Genomic DNA, 10,509 nt, shown 5'->3' on the forward strand with positions numbered 1-10,509 from the left:
GCGTTGCCGCCATGAGCCGATTCATATCCAAGTCTGCTGAGCGTGCCCTCCCCTTTTTCAAAATCTTGAAGAAGGCAGGCCCAATGGAGTGGACCCCGAAGGCCGAAGCGGCACTACAGGACCTGAAGAAATACCTCTCCTCTACACCAGTACTGGTTGTGCCTAAACCACAAGAGCCATTGCTGCTGTTTCTGGCGGCGACGAATCAAGTGGTCAGCGCCGCGCTAGTGGCGTAGAGGGAGGTCGACGAAGAGGCAGTGGCAACGGCAGGACCGGCAGACGGCGAGCCAGAGATTTCCCCGGCAGGGCCTAGCGCCGGCAAGGCAAGGCCCCTGGCAGAGTCTGACTCCATCGGGACGGGGCCTGCACAGCCAAATGAAGTGGTGCAGAAGAAGAAGATGATGCAGCACCCGGTTTACTTTGTCAGCTCCCTCTTGCAGGGGGCTAGGTCAAGGTACTCCGGTGTGCGGAAATTGCTCTTCGGCCTCCTTATGGCCTCAAGGAAGCTGCTCCATTACTTCCAAGCACACGAAATCACCGTCGTTACCCACCTCCCGTTGCAACGGATACTGCATAACCTAGACGCAACCGGGAGGATCTTGCAGTGGGCCTTGGAACTGTCGAGCTTTGGTTTGAATTTTGAAAGTACTTCGACAATCCAGAGCAGAGTCCTGGCGGAGTTCATTGCGGAATGGACCTCAACGCCCGACGAAGAGATCCAGGAGACCACTCTCCCCGGCAAGGAAGCAAGTCGCAACTGGATCATGTACTTTGATGGGGCTTTCTCACTGCAAGGTGCCGGTGCCGGTGTGTTGCTAGTCGCACCCACCGGAGAGCACCTCAAGTATGTAATCCAGATGCACTTTCCCAAGGAGATGTCCACAAATAACACCGATGAATACGAGGGGTTGCTTGCCGGTCTCAGGATCGCGGCAGACCTCGGGATTAAGAAGCTCATCGTCAGGGGTGATTCATAGCTTGTCGTCAAGCAAGTCAACAAAGATTATCAGAGCCCGTTGATGGAAGCCTGCGTAGATGAGGTGAGGAAGCTAGAGGAGCGCTTTTACGGTATACGAGCGGAGCACATTCCCTCAGCGGAGAACGACATCGCTGATTACCTGTCAAAGCGCGCTGCATTCAAGCTACCTGTGGAACCAGGTACTTTTTTGCTTCAATTAACTCAACCATCCGTCGAACCATCAATGGAGCAGAACAAACGGAGGAAATCAGGCCCCGACAAGTACTTTCCCGCTGAGCCCCGGGGGGCCGCTGGCAAGGGGTTGCCGCGGATTCTGAGCCTGCTGAGGAGCGACTGACTCCGGCAGGCCGTCAAGCCCTGGCCGTAGAGACGGACGCTCCCATAGCAAAATAAATGCCTTTAGTCCTTGTCGTCGAGCCCCAAGCTCCGGTATGGGCGCAACATACCGTCCGGTTCCTCCAAACAGGGGAGCTTCCTGAGGAGCAGGAAGAAGCGGAGAAAGTAGCCTGTCGGTCTGCTATGTATCAGTACGTCGATGAGGTCCTGTACAGGAAAAGGCCGAACGGTGTGAAATTGAAGTGCATCCCCCGGGAGGAAGGACTGGAGCTGTTGGCGGAGATACACTGAGGCATATGTGGCTCCCACATAGGGTCGAGGGCCCTTGCTGGCAAGGCGTTCTGGCAAGGTTTCTTCTGGCCCACTGCCCTCCAGGATGCAACGACACTAGTAACCAAGTGTGAAGCGTGTCAGTTCCATTCGAAGAAGCTTCATCAACCAGCTCAAGCCCTTCAAACAATTCCTCTCTCCTGGCCATTTTTGATCTGGGGGCTCGACATACTGGGCCCTTTCCCCCGCGCTGTCGGGGGCTTTGAGTACTTGTACGTTGCGACCGACAAGTTCACAAAGTGGCCGGAGGTGGAGGCAGTGAGAAAGGTTACAGCACAGTCAGCCGTCAAGTTCTTCAAGGGGCTAGTCTGCCATTTTGGTGTGCCAAACAGGGTCATCACCGACAACGGCACGCAGTTCACAAGCCACACCTTCATGCAATACATCCAGGACCTCGGCAGCAAGGTCTGTTTCGCTTCCGTGGCACACCCACGGAGCAACGGCGAGGCGGAGAAGGAAAATGCTGAAGTACTGCAAGGCCTGAGAACAAAGACTTTTGACAAGCTGCACAAGAGTGGAAGGCACTGGATTGATGAGTTGCCGGCGGTTCTTTGGTCGATCAGAACGGCGCCAAATCAAGCCACCGGCCAGACACCCTTTGCCCTGGTATACGGGGCAGAAGCAATTCTCCCCACGGAACTCACATACGGGTCACCTCGAGTGCTCGCTTATGACGAGCTTGAGCAAGAGCAATTGCGGCAAGATGACGCAATGCTCCTTGAGGAAGATCATCTTCGGGCGGCTGTGAGAGCAGCATGCTACCAGCAAGCCTTGCGCCGCTACCATAGCCGCAAGGTTCATGCCCGAAGCTTTGAGGAAGGCGAGCTTATTCTTCGGCGCGTTCAATCGGCCAAGAATTCCAACAAGTTGACGCCAAAGTGGGAAGGCCCTTATCGGGTAATACGAGTCACCAGGCCCGGCGCAGTCCGCCTGGAGACCGAAGATGCTATTCCAGTGAGCAACTCCTGGAATATTGAACATCTTCGCAAGTTTTACCCATCAGGCGCGGTTGGCGGGCCCTTCGGCAAACCACCTTTTGTACTAGCCTTGCCGGCAAGGCATGTAACCCTCTGTACAAAGCCAGGTGCAGACCCTGAGCATAAATAAATGAAGCGTTGGCGCCCTAAGTTTTAGCATGCATGCTAGGTTAAGTCTCTCCCTCGGTTAGGGTTGATAGTGCTTAGCGGCGACTAACCCCTAGCATAGAGGTCGAGTGTGCGTTTCTCTGTTCCTTTCCATCCTCTTTGGTTCGCAGGGTACATGGATGTTTCTGCTGAGCTGTTTGGAAGAAAGAGAACGAGCCGGCGCCCCGGCCTCGGCATGCCAAGGTTGTCGGGGGCTGCAGATACAAGAATCCAACCACGGCAAGCCAAAGCTGCCGGGGGCTGCAGATTCAGATAAGTGTTTCATCCTCTGTTGTGCATTTCCGTATGAAGTTGGGGCGTATGAAACCTCGTTTTGCTCCTTGACCATCGTGCTCCCCCTTTTTCCTGTACCCAAGTCCCTGGGTCGGACCCGGGTCGTAGTCGCGGTGGCGAGGAAATAAACGAGGGGCCTAACTCTACTTTGCCCCTGCCTCCGCCAAGAGCGTGAGAATGGTCGGCTGAAGAAAGGGGACGGCAAGGCCTGTTGCCGGGCGTTAATGTTTATCTTAAAAATAACAAGGATTCACTCCTTGGCATGGGCCTCACTCACGCACAAAGAACCCGGCAAGCACCCATTTTCATTAAAGACGTCCCATACATGTATAGTTCATACGGGATGAAAAACATGAGCAAGGGGATTACAAATTTCAAATCTAACAAGTGCCCACAGGCTTACAAACTAAAAAGAGATAAGGTGCCCGTAATCCCTTTCTTGTCCCTCCCCCCAGAAGGTGGAGCAAGATAGCAGGAGGGCAAAAAGAGCGCCTAGGCGAGGTACGAGGGGCAGTAGGCACCAAGAGAACATCCCGGTGCCGGGAGGGGAGCTGGAAGATGAGGTAGCGGGCCGACAATACGCGACGAAGGCGTTGGTGCCCGCGTACTCCGACTTGACGACCGCCACCCGCCTTCTTCGCTCTCTCCAACCCTCCTCCGCCAGCCACCCAAGGAGGCGACGGGGAACGCGCCGATGGAGAGCTTGACGAGGAAGGCCCTCGGCAGGGCGCGTGGCCGAGGGAGGGGCGACACGGTCAACCGGAGTCGAGGTCGGCGTTCCGCCGCTCGACGCCCTCGTCGTCGCTGTCGCTGTCCTCCTCGTCACTCCCGCTTGAGGAGGAATCTTCATTGTCGGAGGAGCTCTCCATGTAGCACTTTAGGCGAGTTCCAAGATCTCCAAAGACCTTGACGGAGAGCAGGCCGCCCTCCATTAACTTGAAGTAGAGGACGAGCCCCGCCGTCAGGCTGTGGACGCGAGCAAACGTCTTCCATCCACGACGGAGGTACATGACGTGAGGAGCGGGGAAGTCGACGTCGACCCGTGTACCGCTGTTCCCGCAGCCCCTCATGTGTAGCCTGAGGGTCTGCGGCGGATCGAGCTCCATCTCCCGAGCAAATGGGGTAGGGAGACTGAGACACCGGCGCGGTGGCCGGCGCAGCCTGATGAAGAACTCACGGGGCTGGTCCCCGACGTGGCCCTCCATCGCGGGAGGCATCGCTGGCGAGGGCAAGGCCGGTGCGCCGCCCGTCCCCGTCTTCCCCGAGCGCCACGGCGACCTCAGCCTCGCTCCCTCCCCCTTCCTCTCGTGGCCGGCTCCGCCGCCGCAGGCTCTTGGAAAGGAGGGGCACGCTATCGAGCAGCGACCCTCGCCGCCACCGTTGAAGGGCCTCCGCCCCCTCTCGCCATGGCAGATGGAAGAAAGGAGCAGAAGTGGAAGGAGATGGATGCTGGTAGAATGTGGGATGACATCCCCCTTTTTATAAAGGCGCGGGGTCGGGGCTCGGCCGCCCCACTCAACCAATCCAACCGTCGGGGGCGCAGGGAATCGGGACCGACCCGCTGCCCCAATCAGCGACGACCCGGTTTCCCGCCTCCGCCACCTGCCACCTGCATGGGGGACACGTGGCGAGCGAGCAAGATCGAGGGGACGGGTGAGGCGACCGTTCCCCATCCCGTGATCGTGGGGCGCGGGCGCCTTGAAGACCGTGACCCGAGTCCACTCAGTAAATGAGCCGCGCCTCTGCGCCTCCCTCTTTTTTATGGGGAAGGCGCGAGCTGCCGCTTTACCACGATGTGTCGCATGCATGCGAAAACCGCCCCACGCATGACCCCCACGTCACGCACGACCCTCCATGTCGCGCGCTCAACGCGAGTCGTGGGGAAGCGCTAGCGAGCGAAAACTTACCACGGTAAAATCCTGCCCCGCCTGCCCGCGCACCGTTCTAGGCCTGGCCCAACAACGTGTCGTGCTTATGTGTGGCCCAGGCCCGGGGGCTCCTGTCGCTGTATAAAAGTAGGGACACTCCTTTTTTACCCCTTTACTTGTGCACGGGCAGTCGGAGCCGCGCCCGCGGCCACACTAAGCAGGGCAGAGAAGGAAGCCGAAGCGCAAGACAAACGAGGCAACACCAAGACCAGAAGCACAACAGAGCAAGAGGGCGAGGTGGACTCCTCGAGCAAGACCCTTGCCGGGGCAGCCTCCGTAGCCCCGACAAGAGCCTTGCCGGGGCAACTTGCCCGATGCCAGCAGAGCAAGCCACCCTTGAGCCCGCGGGTTCCAACACCACCAACCAACTTCATTGGAACCAAGGCTCGGGAGGCACCTCTGTGGTGGCATGCAGATCTTCATCAAGATCATGAACACATAAGATCAGATGAGGACCAGAAGACGACGACCCTCGGCGAGATCCTTGCTGAGGAGATCCACGGGACCCCCGGCAAGACCCTTGTCAGGGACGACCACGGTGCCGCGGCAAGACCCTTGCCGGGGCCCCGGCAAGGCCCTTGCCAAGGACACTTATGGGGCCGCGGCCAGGCCCGCGTCTGCCAAGGCTCCACCGCCGTCCCCATGCAGCTGCCAGCTCAACCAGCTGAGCAGGCACTTGCGTGGCGGCGAGCGGCCTCCACGACCGACGCAACAAGCACCTGCGTGGTGGCATGCAGGTCTTCGTGAAGGCTCCACCATCGCGCCAGCCCAGCAGCCAGCCAACGTGGCACCACGACGCCTCGTCAGCTCGGATGCATGTCGAAGCCAGGTGAGGCGGCGACAGCTGGGACGTGCTTCCTTGTCGTCCCCGATAAAGCGAGAGGGGCACGTCGGTAGCGCATTAAATGCGTTTGTCCGACGGTGCCAGAGGATAGACTCATCCACTGTGCACCTTTCCACCTCCTGTGTGCCACTGTGGCAGCCCCTTTTGCCTATAAAAGGAGGTCCGAGGCGACCAGGAGGAGGATTCGGATCTTTTGGGCAAGTTACTCCCCGTAGCTAGCTCAAGAACACAAGAACACTCAAATACATACACCAAAGCAGGACTAGGGTATTACGCATCCTCGCGGCCTGAACCTGGGTAAACGATCTGTGTGCTTCCTGTCCGACCCGCTATTTGCACAACACCGCGCCCGCCAACCGTAGAAGGAATCCCAGTGATTCCATAGGTGTCGATTTCCCCCGACAGAATCTTCGAGATATCTTCAATAGTCCGGAGCAGATGAATAGCGAGAAGTGAACGATTAAGAGGTGCACTGGCATGAGAAATCATATGAAAGGATGAAATGGATATGATCAACATCGAAAGCTTGAATTAAATCCACCGGAGAAGAGAATTAGAAAGGAACAACGATAAAGTTGAAGCTTCCTTAGCGTCTTCACGAGAAAATCACTAGATAAGAACATTGATGGAAAAGAATGGAGAGACTTCCCATCAATAAAAGGATACTTGATTAAGAAATTTGAGTCCTTAAAGAAAAGGGTGGGAGGGCGGGAAAAACAAAGGCAACTTGGGACGGATGAAACGAACACCGTTGAGAAAAAACTTAGAATTGATCTTGCGAATGTTGGAATGATCGGATCCACTTGAAGAGAAGCACATCGGTTGGAAAAGAATTGAAAAGACAATCTTAGTGATCAAGAAGGATTAGCACTCCCATAGAAATATGAGAACACCGCTTAGGAAAAGGTATGGAATCCACATTTCACTTTGAAGCAACTCGAATACCACAAATAATACAAAACAAAGGATTGGCTTGCAGAATAAGCCTGAAGAAATATGTGATAGACCCCATATCGTATCATGTGTCTGTTGGAAAGATATCCTACGAGATACTTGAATTCTCATCTAAAAACTCCCGAAACTTTCTGGTTATGCAATCTGGTGTTGGGGAAACAAGGGAAGCAAAATATCTCACCCAAACTAACAATCCCTACATCCAGCTGTATCCATCCGTCAACACATAACCAAGAAAACTCCGGAAATCATGTACCTCAACCTTCGAAAAGCATCCGTTATACGAGCTATGGCAATACTCCCGAACTCCCGCCCCAGTACTGGGTGGCGTCGAGGTTATCTCACCAACAACTGCATAAAAGAGATTTTCGATGTCGGCGAAACTTAGGTATTCCAGAACTGCAACGATAAAATTGTGACGACAACACCTCGAAGCTCAACTCCCCGGGACACTGCCACAACCCCTAAATGTAAGGAGGCACCAAGAACAATGTTCTCGTCACAAGAATATCGGAACGATCCCAAGATACCCGCGTGATCCTAAAAAACATTCATGAAATTTTAGAAGAGGAAAGTCAAAACATCTACGTCAGGAGACCTCACCAGAGCGACGAAGGGGGCTGAGGAGTAAAAAGAATCCTACTCTCCGATATATATAATCCTAAGACTCAAAACAGTTTTGTTCTAGGCTCAACAACGTCAGTGATTCGATCAAGAAGGGGGACTCCTAAGTCGGGGATGGCTCTAATTACCAACTTGCCAATTAATTATGAGGTTCAAGTATTATTATGGCAAATGTTAAAACCAATGTTGGGCCTTGCTGAAAGAGTTTTATTCAAAATGAACTGTCAAGAGGCCACATACCCCTCACCGTGTTAGGGACGCAAAATCAAGGAACATAACATCGGTATGATGGAAACTAGGGCGGCAAGAGTGGAAAAAAACACCAGGCATAAGGCCGAGCCTTCCACCCTTTACCATGTATATATGTGCATTAATTAAATAAGAGATATTGTGATATTCCATGATATCCATGTCCCAACATGGAACAACCTGCAACTAGCAACGCTATAGGAGGGGCTGAGCAAAGCGGTAATGTAGCCAAACAACGGTTTGCTAGGAAGGGTAAAAGGTTAGAGACTATCATGGCAATTTGGGAGACTTGATAAACAAGTGGTAGGTAGCGCCACATAGCGATAGCATCGAGACAACTAGCATAGCAAAGATAGTAGTGAGATCCAAGGTGACGGTCATCTTGCCTGAAATCCTGCTAGAAAGAACAACAAGTCCAGGAAGTAGATGAACCAATGTAGTCGAACGGGTCCTCACAATCGCAACGAAACAGGAACTATCGAGAAGGAGCACAACCGGAAAGAAGCAAACAACACGGTAAACCAACAAGAATAAACATGGTATGATGCACAATCAAATATGATGCATGTCCGGTTTAAATGAGGCATGGCAAAGTGCAAGAAACAATACTACAAATTAAGTGGAGCTCAATATGCAACGAGTTGCATATTGACAAAACACCACATTCATTTATTTAGTTCTCTCCCGTTTATGTACCCAACAAAATTAAATATTGTTAAACATGGCAAGAGCTGAAGCATAGTTAAACTAACTATTAGGCAAGTTTAAATGAGGCCGGAAACATCAAACAACAATTCCGGTAAATACTCATGTGCATACAACAATTTAATGCAATCGACAATTTTAAACATTTTAAATGTTGTTATCATGATGCGGATGACATATACAAGTTTTATGCAATTTTACGAAAATGTTGGTATAATAAGATATGAGGCATGTTATGAAGCATTTGGTCACCATGGCGGAACAAAAAGGGTGCCACGGCAACGACAACGGAAATGATGCCACGGTAACATTCCGATGATTCGACAACTCATCGAGATATCGGTGCAAAAGAAGCAAGTGTGCGGATGTGCGGAACATACTAGAGATGGTGGGGTAATCCCGTTTACCGGGTTCCCACATGTCGGTGGCAAGGCTAACGAGGAACGTGCAAGGATCAATTCGGACATGGTGCAAGCAAGTGGTGCATCTCATACAACACACATGCATTCGTTCATCGGCGTCGTCTCGGGGTTATACCTTCGAAGCGTGCATTTTCGGGGCGAAACGAGTTCGTAGTGGAAGTAGATGTTCTAGCGACGGTCGTAGTGGAAGTAGTTGTACACGGATCTTGTCGGATCCACGGCGACGGTAGTCGTACACGGTTCGTAGATGTTCGGGTCGACGGTAGAGGAATTTGGCGGTCCATGTAGTCGCACTAGGCGCATCCGAAGGGTACTTGGTGAATACCCGTAGTCGTACACGGGTCGTAGGGGAACTTGGTGTCCCCAGGTCGAGGGCAGTGGTTCCCTTGGCGCTGTAGTCGTGCATGGTGATAAACGTTGGAGTATTTGATGGTCTCGGTCTTCAAAGTGGCACAAGGAGAGATGCACAGCCGTGGTCAACTTTGGCCTGGGGCTCCATGATGGCGCCGTGGTGGTCTTGCAGCAGCAGCAAAGGCGTCGGGGAGGAGGTGGTCGTGGCATGGAGGCATCCGACAAGGGGAACGCCGGACCAAGGTGAAGGTCAGCAGGGGCAACCCAGCTCAGCGAAGGGAGGCGAGGCAAAGTGACGAAGGAAGCCTTTGAGGGACCCTGGCAGGGAGGCAGTGGAGGTCGTCGGCGTGGGAACGAGGATGACGTGCTCGAGGCGGCGCTGGGAGGACGACGGCGCGATCGTAGGAGGCGGATCCAGAGCGGGAGGTCGCGGACGAGGAACTGGACCGGTCGGTGCGGTCTAACGATATGCTGCGGGGCGGCGGGGCTCCTCAAGGTGGCTGACGGTGGCGAACGCGCGGATCCAGGCGGCAGCGGACGGGATCCGGCGACGAGCGGCTCTGGCTGCTCAATGCAGGGGCGTGGCAGGGACCGATGCAGGTCGTCACGACGACAGCGGCGTGGGACTTGGCGTGTGGCAGCGGCGGGACATGGCAGCAGGGCAGCGGTCTGCAGGGTCGTCGGCGCCGGCGCCATGGCCGGAGGCCAAGGTAGCGGTCGAGGGGATCGGGCGTGGGGCGCTGCCGCTCTGCGTGCCTGTGTGGCGGCGCGAGCAGGGGAACGAGGGAGAGGGGGGTCGAGCGAGTGGGTGGATAAGAGGAGATCGGGCAGGCCTCTTGGGTCGGCTAGGTCAGGCCGCAGGTGGGCCTGGCTGCTAGGCTTAGGGAGGCCACGGTGGCCTGGGCCGGCTGCTGCGAGCAGGCCGAGCTGCGCTGCTCTCCTTCTCTATTCCCTTCTCTTTTATTCTTTAGCAGAAAAAGAAATGGAGAGAAGAAAAGAAAGAGAGGGTTAGGAAAGAACTTGGGCATGGGGTTAATTTTCCTGGACTCATAAAAATGCGCTTGAAGCAGGAAAAATAGAAGTGGCATGATCGAAAGATATAAATTCAAATTCATTTGAATATAATTCAAATGGTTTTGAATTGGGACTAGGTTTTTGGTGTGGCCAAAAAATGTTGAGAATTTAGGAAGAGCCTCGATAAACGATAAAAGAATATGAGGACAAGTCGGAGACCAAGAATTGAGATAACAAAGGCATTGGGATTTATCTGCAAGTGTGTCAAAGGTAATTCCACAACAATGGATTATTTTATAATAGCTCCCTAATATTGGGAGGATAAGTTATAAAGAGAAGTCACCCTTCCCTCGAT

At 53.9% G+C, this 10,509-nt stretch overlaps 1 long non-coding RNA gene across 1 annotated transcript; it reads right to left on the reverse strand.

Annotated features, from left to right (window-relative positions):
* Positions 1-7,699: 7,699 nt before the first annotated feature.
* Positions 7,700-9,910, reverse strand: LOC141041632 (uncharacterized). The gene is made up of 2 exons (XR_012202396.1): positions 8,905-9,910; positions 7,700-8,137 (listed from the first exon to the last, which is right to left on the reverse strand). It is a non-coding gene; the product is annotated as an uncharacterized lncRNA (long non-coding RNA).
* Positions 9,911-10,509: the final 599 nt, after the last annotated feature.

This window comes from Aegilops tauschii, chromosome 2 (genome assembly GCF_002575655.3).
Source record: "Aegilops tauschii subsp. strangulata cultivar AL8/78 chromosome 2, Aet v6.0, whole genome shotgun sequence".
In the NCBI taxonomy this organism is placed as follows: Eukaryota; Viridiplantae; Streptophyta; class Magnoliopsida; order Poales; family Poaceae; genus Aegilops; species Aegilops tauschii.